Source organism: Crocuta crocuta, unplaced genomic scaffold (genome assembly GCF_008692635.1).
Source record: "Crocuta crocuta isolate KB4526 unplaced genomic scaffold, BGI_CrCroc_1.0 scaffold838, whole genome shotgun sequence".
In the NCBI taxonomy this organism is placed as follows: Eukaryota; Metazoa; Chordata; class Mammalia; order Carnivora; family Hyaenidae; genus Crocuta; species Crocuta crocuta.
In genome coordinates this window covers 1,774-17,017 of record NW_027529179.1, presented here as the reverse complement: position 1 = coordinate 17,017, position 15,244 = coordinate 1,774, and the positions used below count along the sequence as shown (strand labels likewise).

The window sequence follows — 15,244 nt, the reverse complement described above, 5'->3', positions numbered from 1 at the left end:
CAAAGATTTAGGACTCTTGTGGTTTCATTTTCGTTTGATTCCATGTCAGTTTTGATTGCTTCTTTGATTTCTTGGCTGACCAACTTTTTGTGTAGTAGCACGGCATTAATCTCGTTGTATTTGTTGTTTCTCCAGATTTTTTTTCTTGTGGTTGATTTTTAATTTCATAGTGTTGTAGTCTGAAAGGATACATGGTCTAACTTCAATTACTTTGAATTTGTTGAGGCTTTGGTGTTGGTGTTGTTGTGGCGTAATATGTGACTTATCCTGGAGAATGTCCTGTGTGCTCGAACAAGGAATATGTATCGTGTTGTTTTAGGATGGAATCTTCTGAGGTTATCTGTGAAATCTATCCGGTTCCGTGTGCCTTTGAAAACCACTATTTCCCGTTCATTTTCTGCTTGGATGTTCTGCCTATGGAGGTAAGCGGGGCGTTAAAATACCCTAATATTAGTACGTTACTATCCATTAGTTCCTTTATGTTTGTTATTAACAGTTTTATGTATGTGGGTGTTCCCATATTGGCTACATATTTATTTACAATTGTTATACTTCTTGTTGGATTGTCCCCTTTACTATTATATAGGCTTCTTCTTTGCCTCTTTTTATAGGCTTTTCTTTCAAGACTATTTTGTATGGTATATACATTGCTACTGCAGCTCTCTTTTGATGTCCTTTTGCATGATAAATATTTCCTCATCCCCTCACTTTCAATCTGCAGGTGTCTTTAGGTCTTCAGTGAGTCCCTTGTAAGTCGCATATAGATAGGTCTTGTGCCCCCCCCAACTCAGTCACCCCGTGTCATTTCATGGGCATATTTAGTCCATTTATATTCAAAGTGATTATTGAGACATAGGTATTTATTGCCATTTTGTTACTTGTTTTGTGATTGTTTATGTAGTTTTTTCTCTGATCCGTTCTTCCTTTGATCTCTTTCATGGTTTGCTGTTTTCCTTTCAGTGANCTTTTTTTTTTTTTTTTTTTTTTTTTTAATTTTCAGGAATCTGGCTAGAAGTTTATCAGTGGGGTTGACCTTTAAAAAGAAACAGTTCCTGGTTTCATTGATGTGTTCAATTGTTTTTTGTTTGTATCTATATCATTGTTTTTCTGCTCCAATCTTTATTATTTCCTTCCTTCTGCTGGCTTTGGGTTTTGATTGTTGTTCTTTTCTAGTTCTTTTAGGTGTAAGGTTAGGTTGTTTATTGGAGATTTTTTGTTCGTTGGTTGGTTTGTTTCTTGAGATAGATCTGTATTGCTTTAAACTTCCTTCGTAGAACCACTTTTGCTGCATCCCAAAGATTTAGGACTCTTGTGGTTTCATTTTCGTTTGATTCCATGTCAGTTTTGATTGCTTCTTTGATTTCTTGGCTGACCAACTTTTTGTGTAGTAGCACGGCATTAATCTCGTTGTATTTGTTGTTTCTCCAGATTTTTTTTCTTGTGGTTGATTTTTAATTTCATAGTGTTGTAGTCTGAAAGGATACATGGTCTAACTTCAATTACTTTGAATTTGTTGAGGCTTTGGTGTTGGTGTTGTTGTGGCGTAATATGTGACTTATCCTGGAGAATGTCCTGTGTGCTCGAACAAGGAATATGTATCGTGTTGTTTTAGGATGGAATCTTCTGAGGTTATCTGTGAAATCTATCCGGTTCCGTGTGCCTTTGAAAACCACTATTTCCCGTTCATTTTCTGCTTGGATGTTCTGCCTATGGAGGTAAGCGGGGCGTTAAAATACCCTAATATTAGTACGTTACTATCAATTAGTTCCTTTATGTTTGTTATTAACAGTTTTATGTATGTGGGTGTTCCCATATTGGCTACATATTTATTTACAATTGTTATACTTCTTGTTGGATTGTCCCCTTTACTATTATATAGGCTTCTTCTTTGCCTCTTTTTATAGGCTTTTCTTTCAAGACTATTTTGTATGGTATATACATTGCTACTGCAGCTCTCTTTTGATGTCCTTTTGCATGATAAATATTTCCTCATCCCCTCACTTTCAATCTGCAGGTGTCTTTAGGTCTTCAGTGAGTCCCTTGTAAGTCGCATATAGATAGGTCTTGTGCCCCCCCCAACTCAGTCACCCCCTGTCATTTCATGGGCATATTTAGTCCATTTATATTCAAAGTGATTATTGAGACATAGGTATTTATTGCCATTTTGTTACTTGTTTTGTGGCTGTTTATGTAGTTTTTCTCTGATCCGTTCTTCCTTTGATCTCTTTCATGGTTTGCTGTTTTCCTTTCAGTGATATACTTGGTTTTCTTACTCTTTATTTGTTTGCATATCTACTACCTTTGTTGTTGTTGTTGTTGTTTTAATTTGTCTTCGGCATAGAGCAGTGTATATTAAGCTGATAGTCACTTATATTTGAACTTATTATTTACTATTCTCCCATCCACATTTCAGATATATGTGTCATATTTTACATCCTTTTATTTTGTCATTTCCTGACTTTTTTTTTTTTTTTTTTTTTTGTCTTGCTCTTGGGCTTCCTATTTTTCTTACTTTTACTTATGGCTTTTGTTTTCCACTCACAGAATCCTTGTTAAAGACCTCGTAGCACTTGTTTTGTGGTCATGAGTTCTTTTAACTTCTGTTTGTCCAGGGAACTCTTTATTCATTCTTCTGTTCGGAATGATAGCCTTGCTGGATAAAGTATTCTTGGCTGCAGAGTGTTTGCTCTTGACACTTTGAATACATTTTGCCACTCCTTTCTGGCCTGCAAAGTTTCTGCTGAAAAAATCATCGGATAACTTTGCTTACAGGGTTTCTTTTGTAGGTGGCTGTGTTCTTTTCTCTTGCAAACTTTGAAGTTCTTTCTTTAGCACTATCTTTGCCATTTTAATTACTATGTGTCTTGCGCTTCGGTTGAATTTGTAGGGAGATCTCTGTGCCTCATCAATCTGTTTCCCTTCCCAGGTTTGGAAGTTTTCAGCTATTCTTTTCTTCAAATACATTTTCTGCCCTCCTTTCTCTCTCTCCTCTCTCTGGGATCCTTATTATGTGAATGTTATTATGCCTCACGGAGTTGCTGAGTTCTCTAAGTCTATTCTCATTATGCAGCATCTCTTCATCTCTTACCTGTTCAGCTCGATTGCTTTCCATTACTTTATCCCCCAGGTCACTGATAAGCTCCTCTGCTTCCGATAACCTATTACTTATTCCATCTATTGTATTTTTTAATTTCCATTTATTGAGTCTTTCCTTTCTGATATGTTATATTTTATCTCTTTGCCAAGGGTCTCAATGATGCCCTCCACCCTTTTCTGAGGTCGAGTATGATTGTGATAATTACTTGAAATTCTGTATCAAGCTTATTACTTATTTCTCCTTTGCTTAGGTCTCCTGTTGTGATTTGGTTTCGTTCTTTTATTTGGGGTGTGTTTCTCTGTCTCTTCATTTTGTCCACCTCTCTGTGCATGTTTCTGTGTGTGAAGAAGGTCAGCTATTTCCTCTGCTCTTGAAAGTAGTGGTTTTGTGAAAAGAGGTCCTGTAGTGTCCTGCAGTACAGAGTCCCCTGCTCACCTGGACCTGACACTTCAGGGGAGTCTCCTTTGTGTGTTGCTTGCATCCTGCTATTGTGTCTCAGGTGGTTTCCCTTTCAGTCCAGATGTCTGCATGGACTTTTTGCTGATTGTGATCAGTGCTTGCTGTCTGCGATGTTAGTGAGATGAGGGCAGGTTAGTTCTGAGGGGTCATGACTGCAGACGGGCTTGGGGGCAGAGGGATGGTGTTAGCAAAATTTGAACTGAGTTACTAGACCAGGCCAGACTCCGTCCCCTCCCCCCAGACTGGGTGGCAGCTGGGCCATGGCGTGCAGCAGAGGGTGGTAGAAGCTGGGGGTGCATGGCATCGGTGTGCAAGCAGCTGGGGGGGCACGTGTGACATCAGCAAAATAAATTCTCTGCATTTCGTTGTGGAGTTTGTTGTGCCAGTCTTTGGAGTGATATCTAGTTGTAAATGTGGGACAAGGTGAGCTTGGTTTCCTCCTATACTGTCATCTTCCCAAGGCTCTGGCAGTAATTACTTTGACATAAGCAGTCACAACATTTTTTCTAGATATCTCTACTCAGGCCAGGGAAACAAAAATAAAAACAAACTATTGGGATGACATGAAAATAAAAATTTGTGAAGGGAGCCACCAACAAAATTCAAAGGCAATCCACTGAGTGGGAGAAGATATTTGCAAACAATATATCCAATAAGGTAAGGGGTTAATGTCAAAAATATATAAATAACTTTAAAAACAAAGCACCGAAAAAATGGGCATGGGGCCTGAATAGACATTTCTCCTAAAAAGACATACAGAGGGCCAACGGACAAATACAAAACTGCTCAACACCCCTAATTATCATGCAAATGAAAATCAAAACACAATGAGATATCACCCAACACCTGTCAGAATGACTAGAATCAAAAGGGTTGGTGGGGATTTGGAGAGAAAAAGAACCCCTCTGCATTTGTTGGTGATTGGTGCATCCACTGTGGGAAACAGCATAATGGTTCCCCAAAAAGTAAAAGTGGAAATAGCAAATGATATAGTAATTCCATTACTGGGTACTTACTTAAAGGAAATGAAAACACCAATTCAAACGTATATATGTACTTCTCTGTTTATTGCAGCATTGTTTACAATAGCCAAGATATGAAAGCAACCTGTGTCCGTTGAAAGATGAATGGGTGAAGAAGATATCCACTCACAGTGGAACACTGCTCAGCCACAAAACAATTTAATAATAATAATAATAATAATTAATAATAATAATAATAATAATGAGATCTTGCCATTTGTGACACCATGGATGGACCAAGAGGTTATTGTGCTAGGTAAAATAAGTCAGAGAAAGACAACTACCATATGATTTCACTTATATATGGAATTTTCAAAATGAATAAGCAGACATATGCAAAGCAGAAACAGGCCCATAAATTCAGAGAATGATGATGGTTGCCAGAGAAGCATGGGTTGGGGGGTGGGATGGGCAAAAAGGGTGAAGGAGAGTGAGTGATACAGACTTCCAGTTACGAAATAAATAAGTCATGGGAATGAAAGGTGCAGCACAGGGAATATAGTCAACGGTATTGTAATAGCATTGTATGGCGATAGATGGTAGCTACACTTGTGGTGAGGATAGCATAAAGTAGCAGCTTGTTGCATCCCTATGTTGTACACCTGAAACTAATGTATTGTTGTGTGTCAACTCTACCTCTAGCAAACAAACAACAAACAAACAAACAAACAAACAAAAAGCCAATAGTGTTTCTGTACACTAAGAAAAATTCATCTGAAAAAGAAACAGGAAATGATCACATTCACAACAGCATCAAAAACACTACTTAGAAATAAACTTAACCAAGGAAGTGAAAGATCTCTACCCTGACAACCACAAGACACTGATGAAAGAAATCAAAAATAGACACCGTCCAAAATGGAAAGGTATCCCATGTTCATGGATCCGAGGCATTAATATTGTTATAATGTCAATGTTACCAAAAACCATCTGTAGATTCAATGCAACCCCTATCAACATTCTGATAGCGTTAGTTTTTGCTATATAAATAACACTCTTAAAATTTACATGGAACTACCAAAGACCCTCTATAGCCAAACAATCCTGAAAAAGTTCAAAAGTGGGAGGCATCACACATTCTAATTTCAAGCTATACTATGAAGGTGTTTAAATCAAAACGTTATGGTGCTGGCTTAAAAACAGGCGCATAAGTCAAGGGAACAGAATTGAGAGGCCAGAAGTAAACCCAAGAATATTCGATCGATTACTATTTGACAATGGAGCCAAGAATACTCAATGAAGAAAAGATACTCTTTCCAATAAATTGTGCTGGGAAAATGGTATATTCACGTATAAAAGAATGAAACTAGACCCCTCTCTTACACCATCCACACAGTTTAACTCAAAAACCTGAAACCATGAATCTCCTAGAAGCACAAGCAACACAATCAAAATTAAGCAAGTAGGACTACCTCAAACTAAAATACTTGTGCACAGCAACAGAAACAATCAAAAAAGTGAAGGGACAACCTACAAAATGGGAAAAGCATTATTCACAAAGCATACACCTGATAAAGAGCTGATATCGAAAATACATAAAGAACTCATACAGCTCAATATCAAAAAGGCAAATAACCCAAGTTAAAAATGGGCAAAAGACTTAAGTAGACCTTTATCCAGAGAAGATATATAAATGGCCATAAAGCACACGGAAAGATGATCAACATCATTAGTCATTAGGGAAATGACAATCGAAACCACAATGAAACATCACCTCCTACCTGTTAAAATGGTCAGCATCAAACAGATAAGATATAACAAATAGTGGCTTGGATATGGAGAAAAGGGAACCTTTGTGCACTGTTGGTGGGTTTGTTAACTGGAAGAGCCAGTATGGAAGCCAATGGAAGATCTGCAAGGAATTAGAAATAGAACTACCAAATTGTCCAGCTACTCTACTTTTGAAAATACATCAAAAGGAAACAAAGACCCTAACTCAAAATGGTATATGCACTTTCGTGTTTACAGTAGCATTATTTATAATAGTCAACATATGGAAACAGCCTAGGTGACCATCAATGATGAATGGATAAAGAATTTGTGATATCACACACACACACACACACACACACACACACACAGATTATGGGCTCCTGAAAAATGAAAGAAAGCAGCCATCCCCTCAAATTGGGAATCTACACACAGAAGTCCAGAGCAGAAACATTCATCGAAAAATTCGAGAGTCTCCCAGTATGTAATAGAAGTGAAAGTAATGAATGAAGTTCTTTGCATGTCAAAGCAAGTCCATAGTCCATAAAGACTGGGACAGGTAGCTGTTTCTTCAAATGTGCACGTTTGAAGCTATTTCTTCAAGTGTGCAATAATGAATACAATGAAAAGGGAGACATGACACAATAAAAAGAAAAAAATAACCCCCCCAAAACCCACCTTAAATAGTTACTTGACAAAAAAATTATTACACATGAAATATATGTCCTAAAGAAGTCCAGTAAGTTTCAAGAGAACACAGATAGAATATTAAATGAAATGAAAGGAATACATGAACAAAATGAGAATATCAACTGAGACATACAAAGAATAACAAAGAACAAAATAAATTCTAGAGCTGAAGAATACAAAACGATGAGTTGAAAAATTAGTAGGAAAGCTTCAACAAGTGACTTAATTGTGGGGGGCGGTGGGGAGGATCAGCAAATTCGAAGACAGGTCATTTGAAATTATCCACTCAAAGAAGCAAAAAGAAGTAAGAATAAAAAAGAGCAAGTGAAATCTTTGTGACTAGTGGGATACCATCAGGGGAAACAATATACACACTACAGAGTTCCCATATGGGGAAGAAGAGAGAGTCAGAAAGCTCCTATAAGGAACTAATGACTAAAAACTTCCCAAATCAGTGGAGGAAAAAGAGTGTTCAGACTCAAGAAGCCCAAAAGACTTCCAATAGGATGAACTTAAAAGCTACAAAGAGATATATTATAATTCAATTGTTAAAAGTCCAAGTTATGGAAAATTTTGAAAGCATCAAGAGAAACGTGATCTATCATGTACAAGAGAGCCTCATAAAGGTTTTGGTGGGTTTCCCAGCAGAGAGCTTGTAAGCCACAGGTGTATTATGATATAATCAAAGAGTTGAACGAAAATAAGCTGCCAACCAAGAATAGTATAACTGACAAAACTACCCTTCATTAATGAAGGAGAGACTAATATTTTCCCAGACACTCAAAAACAGAGGGAATTAGTCACTACTAGACCTGCTTTGGAAGAAATGCTTAAGGGAGTTCAAGTTGAAATAAAAGGATGTTGCACAGCAACATGAAAACATGTGAAAGTATAAAACTCATGGGTAAAAGTAAATATATAGCCATATTCAGAAAACTGTAAAACTCAAGTGGTGGCTTGTTAACCACAGATTATCCTACTAAAAATTAAAATACAAAAATATCAGTAATAGGAATAACTACAAAATTTTGTTAAAAGGGAAACATGTAGAAATATGCAAATCGTGGCATCTATTACACAAGGTTTAGGGGGGATAAGAGTGCAGAGTGTGTGTATGCGACTGAGGTTAAGACACTATCAGCTTAAAATAGACTCTTAAAACTGTGAGATACATTACTATGTGAGCCTCATGGTAACCCAAAAGAAAGTAAGTATAGAATATACATGAAAGAAAAAGGCAAATAAACCAAAGTATATCAGTACAAAAGAAGATAAAGAAATCACAAAGGAACATAGCAAAAGAGGAAAAGAGGGACAAGAGAACTACAAGCTTGACAGAAAACAACTAACAAAATGACAATACAAAGCTCTTACCTATCAACATACTCTAATCCTAAATTATTAAATGCCCAAAAGAAACACATAGGTGGTGGAACGGGTAAAAATAATAGAAGAAACAAAAATCTCCTCAAGATCCAACCGTATGTTGCCTACAAGAGACCCATTTTAGATTTACGAACACACAGAAGCTGAAAGGATAGGCATGGGAAGAGATATTCCATGCAAATGGTAAACAAAAGAGACCAAGGATGCTTATACTGACATCAAACAAATTAGTCTTTAAGTAAAAAATTATGTCAAGAGACCCAAAACGATCACTGTCTAATGAAAAATGCAATAATTCATCAGGAAAACATAATAGTTTATATTATATATATATATATATATATACACACACACATGTATTTTATTTCAGAGTACCTAAATATACAAAGCAAGCATTGACAGCTCTGAAAGAAGAAATAGACAGCACTACAATACTACTAGAACATTTCAATTTCTCACTTTCAACAATGGATAGGTAGCCCGCAAGAAAAGAAATCCAGAAAGGACAAATGCACCTGAGAAACACAAAGACTATTCCACAAAACAGCAGCAGAACATACACTTTTCCCAAACACGTATGAACATTTCACAGAACACATCATGTGTTAGGTCACATAGCAAGTCTTAACAAATTTAAAGAGTCAAATCATACCACATACGTTTTGTGACCACAGAGGAAGGAAACCAGCAATCAATAAGGAGAGGAATAGTGGAGAATTCACAAATGTGTGGAAAGTAAGCCACACACTCCTGTACAACCAATAAGTACAAAAAGAAATCAAAAGACAAATCGGGAAAAAAAATTACTGAAGTAAACAAATAAAAACACAACCTATGAAAACTTACGAAATGGCGCAAAAAAAGTTCTTGCCATTTGCAATGACATGGATGGAACTACGGAGTATAATGCCAAGTGAAACAAGTCAGCCAGAGAAAGACAAAAACTATACGATTTCACTCCTATTTAAGAAACAAAACAAATGAGGAAAGGAAGATGAGAGAGACAGAGGCAGAGAGACAGAGAAACCAAGAAATAGACCCTTAACTATATAGAACAAGACTGATGGTCACCAAAGGGGTAGTGGGTGAGGAGATGGGTGAGACAGGTGATGGGGACTAAGAGTGCACTTGTTGTGATGAGCACTGTGTGATGTGTAGAATTGTTGAATAATCATATTTTAAACCTGAAACTAATGCAACGCTCTATGTTAACCCTATTGGGATCAAAATAAAACACAATAATAAGGTAAAATGAAACAAAAGATGTTATAAGAAGAAGGTTTATAGCAAAAAAAAAAAAAAGAGTCTACATGACTATACAGATCAAGTAAGCGTTTAGTAGGCTTCTTATACGCTTCCCTTCGAGGAACATCATGATCAACTAGTCAATGCTATAGGCCTCTGGGAGCCAGACTATTCTAATTCCTGCTTTGACTATGCTTTGAACATAGGTAAGGTAATCGTGTCCACCTTATCTTTGGAAGTTGAGTGATGCCACTTGACCCCTGCCACCAGGGAATACAATTACTCTCATTGCCTTTAGGCTCCTCAATTTTTTTTTTTTAATATTTTTATTTATTTNAAAGGCAGGTCATGCATTTCTAGCTCACTTACTGCGGACTACATTTTGGATCACGTGTTACCCAACCAAACAAAGTTTCAGAGCCCTTTCTAACTCTCCGTGCTGCAACATTAAGTGGAGCACCTCTACTTAGCGGGCCCATGTCAATAAATTCACCCTAATCCAACGATAGGCTCCTTAAACCATTATCCCACATCCTTAGTATCCATTCCCACACATGTCTCCCTATTTCTGTCTGCATGAATTAGAAAAATCTAGTAGCTCTTTTGGAGTGCAGCACACCTTCTCATGGGCTACACGTTTTAGCTCACCTTTAGGGGCCCGTTGGGGCTTGAGTCTTGTTATAGGTGTAGAAGCAGAGAGAGGTGATGGTGGGTGGGTCCTCAGGAGCATCATCAGTGTCTTTCAAGGAAACGTCCTCAGGCATTATGTTTTCCACTATACTGTCCTCAGGAAATGCAGGGCTAATCTCTCCTCACTGGGGATGGAGAGGCTGCTTCTCCTAGTAATGATGACTCATGATGCTAGGGGCTCAGTGTTCCCAGTTTCATCACGGTCTTCCCTCATGTTCCCAGTCCCATCTTTAGGATCCCATTGTTTCCCAATCGATGCCTACATTTTAATGGTAGATATGCAGTGAGGTTTGGAATTCAAGTTCCATTGTAATTGAGCCATGGGATGGGACTCTCATCTCAGTCCTGTGGCTACAGGAGATAAGGGGTCTCTTTCAGGGTAGACATAGAAGCTTTCAGGTCATTTATGAAGTGCTTGAGCGAGGAATTCAAATCTCTGAGCTCATCCTTTTCCCACTTTGTCCAGTGACATTAAGAGCAATCAACAATCCCCATTATACTCCTCAGTTTCACAAAAATGTTTTAAGGTATCATGTACATGGCCTCTCAGATCCTTGCCTTGTATGAATATTTGATTAGGAGTATCCAATAGTGATATTTTGTGTATCTCTATTGGCACATCAGGCCATGGACTAACAGTGTGCTCTTTTACTATCGGAAATAGAGTTATTAGTGTCTTTAAATATAATCAAATTAGAGAGCCAACACCAGAAACCCACAACCAATTCATACAACTCATCCTTAGCGTTCAGTTCTGGAGGGGGGGAGAGGGAGAGGGAGAGGGAGAGGGAGGCAGAGACAGAGAAACAGAGAGACAGGCAGAGAGACAAAGAGAGAGAGAAATTGTCTTCTTTAGAACCAGTTCTGGTGTTGACATCTGCATGAGTCAGGGTTCTGCAGAGAAACAGAACCAGTAAGATGCAGTGTGTGTGTGTGTGTGTGTGTGTGTGNCTTTTCAACAGGAACTGCCAGTGACTCAGTAAGGGGATGGCAGGGGTGGGCGGGGGGGGGCAGCTGGAGCATTATTTTTAAACCTCCCCTCCTTAAGCCGCCAGTTTATTTATTCCTCACAGTAGATAATGTTGTAACCTCTTACAATGGGCCTGGACGGACTCTGCTGTCTTAGGTTCAGCACCAGTTTGTTGCTGAAACAGCAGACAAAGCTTTTCATTTTTTAATTTTCTTTAAGATTGTATTTTTAGATGATGAGCTTTTTAAAGGATAATGGATCAGACAGTATACCTTAAGCCTGAATTGCCGTCCATTTCACTGACAAGTTTTTAATGATAGGAATTAAATGATATGCCTCACAGAATGGGTGGAGACAAGTGCAGCACAAATAGACAGAACCTGATTATTTCAATGAAAATAATACAATGGTCTCAGCAAATTAAACCTTAAAGTTGAATTAATAATTCATATCATATTAATTTGATTTATTTATTATAGCTAGGTATTTTGATTGTCATATTCTTTAGGGGAACCTGAAGAGGAGTAGGTGGTGTCCGTTACTTTGTTAAGAGGGACCTTACGCCTGAGGGGCTTTGCTGTGGTCAAATGCTCCCAGCATTGTTTTAAGATATGTGTTTTTCCCCACTCAGGGACATCAGGTCTTAACCTTGCCCTCTCTTACTATTTTATCCTATCTTTTCCCTATCATATTAGTTTCAAATTTATGAATTGCCCACCCCTTTCCCCCAACCCTGCCTCTTACCCACCCACCAATCCCACTATATATTCAAAACCAAGATAGGGATGACAGTCCCAGTTGGAGCTTCTCTATCTGATGGGAAAGAGGCTGAAACGGACTGAGCTTTGCCTGTCCAGCCTTCCAGGAATCCTGCACAGCCCCCCTCGGACGGACTCAAATCAGGAAGCACACATGAAAAATATGGACCAGATATTTCTCTTCAGTTCCAGAAATATGCATGACAAAATTTATTCCGGCTTCAATGCCTGTTTTCTTTTTTAAATTTTCTTCAGTTCTTTCTAGCTATATTGACATATAGATGACATATAATATTGTGTACGTTAAGATGTACAATGGGATAACTTGATGCACACGCGTATCATGAAACGTTTACCACAGTAAGGTTAATTGACACATAATTCACTTCATATAATTATCATTTTGTTGTTGTCATGGTGAGAACATTAAAGCTCTGCTCTCAGCAAATTTCAGGTATACAACACAGTTATTCTTAACTATAGTCATTATGTTGTACATTAGGTCCCCAGAACTTATTTTTCTTATAAGTGAAAGATTTTACCCTTTGACCAGCAACTTTCCAATTCCTCCACACACACCCTAGCCCCTCATGCAAATGGCATTAGATCAAATCCACTAAAAAAAAATAGAAGCAAATTCTGCTTCCAGAGAGCCTTTTTTTTTTTTTTTAACCTGTGATGGTGTTTTGTCCAGCTCTTTGAGCTATGTGTCATAGAATACCTAAGCAGTAAATTTGGGTGGTTGGGCCCACCCTCCAGATTTATTGCTCAAATGACAGGGCAAGAGGATGTGATGGGGACACTTTTTCCCTCTCTGTGTCCTAAAGCCTTTAGAACATCCTTGAGATGTTCTTCCCTGTGTTCTAACCCTTTAGAACACCCTTGAGATGTTCAACCCCCACCACCCCAAGTCCACAATTAGCCTTAAATTCATGACTTATAAAAAGAAGGAACAATAGGTATGATGTTTGCTAAAACTGGTTCAGAAAAAGGACTGAAAGGACTGCTTCAATACAGTTCTGTGCTGACAAGTTTTGTTTTTAAATCAGACGACATCAATACAAGATAAAAGCAACATGAAATGATTTATTGAAAAAATGACCATTCAGGTAATATCACACAGCAATGTAAGATAATCTTCAATATCAGATCATCTTTGTTTTTGTATTAAAAATAAAAGTAACTTTTTTAATACTTCAACTAATTCCCCTGGTGACACAGAATAATAGCTGTGGTCCTGGTCAGATCTTTTAAAATAATAAATTCAGAGGTGTGTGCATGAGTGTGGGGTGGTGTGTGTGTGTGTGTGTGTGTGTGTGTGGAAATTACCAACAGAGATGGTAAGAGGGAATTCAGAAATATATAGATCTTGTAGTTTATCCTCAAACCTTGGGGAAGAGGCATGTATTTTTCTCAGGGCAGAAATCTAACAGTCAAGGTGGATGTTTGGACTGCAGTGTTTTAAAGGGCATCGTCTCCTCAAGGGGGCATCCCCTGCAGCCCAGGCCAGGGAGTCCCCAGGGAGGGAGCCGGGGTGTTGTTACTTGGCCTGGGCGGCAGAGGGGAAGTCAGCGACCCGGGCGTCGTCCTCCTCAGCGGCGCTGCTCTTCTTGGCCACAGGAACCGAAGCGGGTGTTTGAGCAGGGGCCTTCTCGATCTTGCCTTCTCCTCCCACGGTGTCCTGGCCCTGGGCACCGGGCACCTGCTGAGGGCGGCGGCGTGGATTGTTGGGGCGGCGGGATCCGTAGCGTGGCGGGGGCTTCTGCTGCAGACCTCCGGCGTCTTGCCCGCTTTCCTTGTCTTCCGCCTCCAGCTCTTCAGAGATGCCTGCTGAGGGTCTTGGACCAGGAACGATGCCTCGACCCCTAGGGCGACTTAGCAGGTAGCTGGGGCCAGGCCCCCGCCGAGGGGCGCCCTCAGGCCTTGAGGCTGGGCCGGCCGCGGGCAGGTGGGTGGACCGCGGGCCACCGGTGGGAGCGAGGATCCAAGGGCGGCGAGACCCGGCCAAGGCCCTGCGGAAGGGCGGGAAGCGCTGCAGCCTTTGGTCTTGGGGGCCACTGGGCAGGCGGCGCCTCTGGCCCTGGGCCTCGGTGAAGCCTTCGCCACTGGCCTCACCTTCGTGGACGGCGTCCTCAGCGCCCCTGGGACCGTGAGAGGGTGGCCCGCGGCGGCGGATGTAGAAGCCCCTGCGGAACCGGGGGCGGTTGGCAGCGAAGCGGCTGCCCTGCACTGGGGCACCCGCTGGCCCGGTCACGTTAGCGGCCTCGGTGCCCCGCTCGCCCTGCACCACATCGAACTCGACCGTCTCGCCGTCGCCCACGCTGCGTTGGTACTTGCGAGGGTTGTTCCGGGTGATGGCCGTCTGGTGAACGAACACGTCTTCCTGGGTATCATGCCTGCTGATGAAACCGTACCCGTTCTTCACGTTAAACCACTTGACAGAGCCTCGCACTCTCTTGGCGATGACTTTTTTGGGCACCTTTCCCTTGGCCCCTGCTGCCTCGGTGGTCTTGGGGATCGCGTCTCCGCTGAGGTCGCCAGCCACTGGGGTCTGGGGAGGAGGATCTCCACCTCGCAAGGAAACCGGGAGTTTCTCCGCGGCTTGAGGGGGTACTGAGGCGGTCACCTGCGTGCAGGTGACCTCTCCCGTCTCACTCATGAGGCCGTCCTTGCTCTCCTTTCTCTGAGAACTTGAGGGAAATCGGGTCCTCGGCGATTGGGGGTGGGGTGGGGTGGGGAGGGGCTAGGTCTGGAGGCAGGAGCCTCGCTCAGGAAGGGTCGTGGGTCGTGGGTCGGGGCCAAGGACTCTCTGGCTTCTCTCTGAGACTCTGGGAAAGGCCTGCCTCGTCTCCTGGGGCAACAGGACACGGACCAAACAGTGGCTGCCTCGGGCGGTGACGTCTCAATAGGGTCACTCAGTAGGAGAGAGTGTTTGAGCTGGTGGGGGGGGGCAGATGTGCTGTGCCTCGTGTTCCAGGTGCCACGTCACAGCGCCTCTTCGTAGTCCCTCATGGAGAGGGGGCTCATTTGAAGCTCTAGGGAGTGGTCTTCTTGAAGACTCTCTTGCTTGCTTGAGTGGATGTGAAGAGAAGACCCACTTTCCATCTCTCTCCCTTGGTTGGAGATATTCCCAGCCTTCCTAAGGGCACTTCACTCTCCAAATACTCTCACAAAACCCTGGCCCTCTTCCAACTCCTTGTGTGCTCTGTATGTGGGC

The 15,244-nt window shown here is 40.9% G+C and overlaps 1 pseudogene; it reads right to left on the bottom strand.

Moving 5' to 3' along the window:
• Positions 1–13,086: 13,086 nt before the first annotated feature.
• On the bottom strand, positions 13,087–14,811 carry LOC144226735 (Y-box-binding protein 3 pseudogene; annotated as a pseudogene).
• Positions 14,812–15,244: the final 433 nt, after the last annotated feature.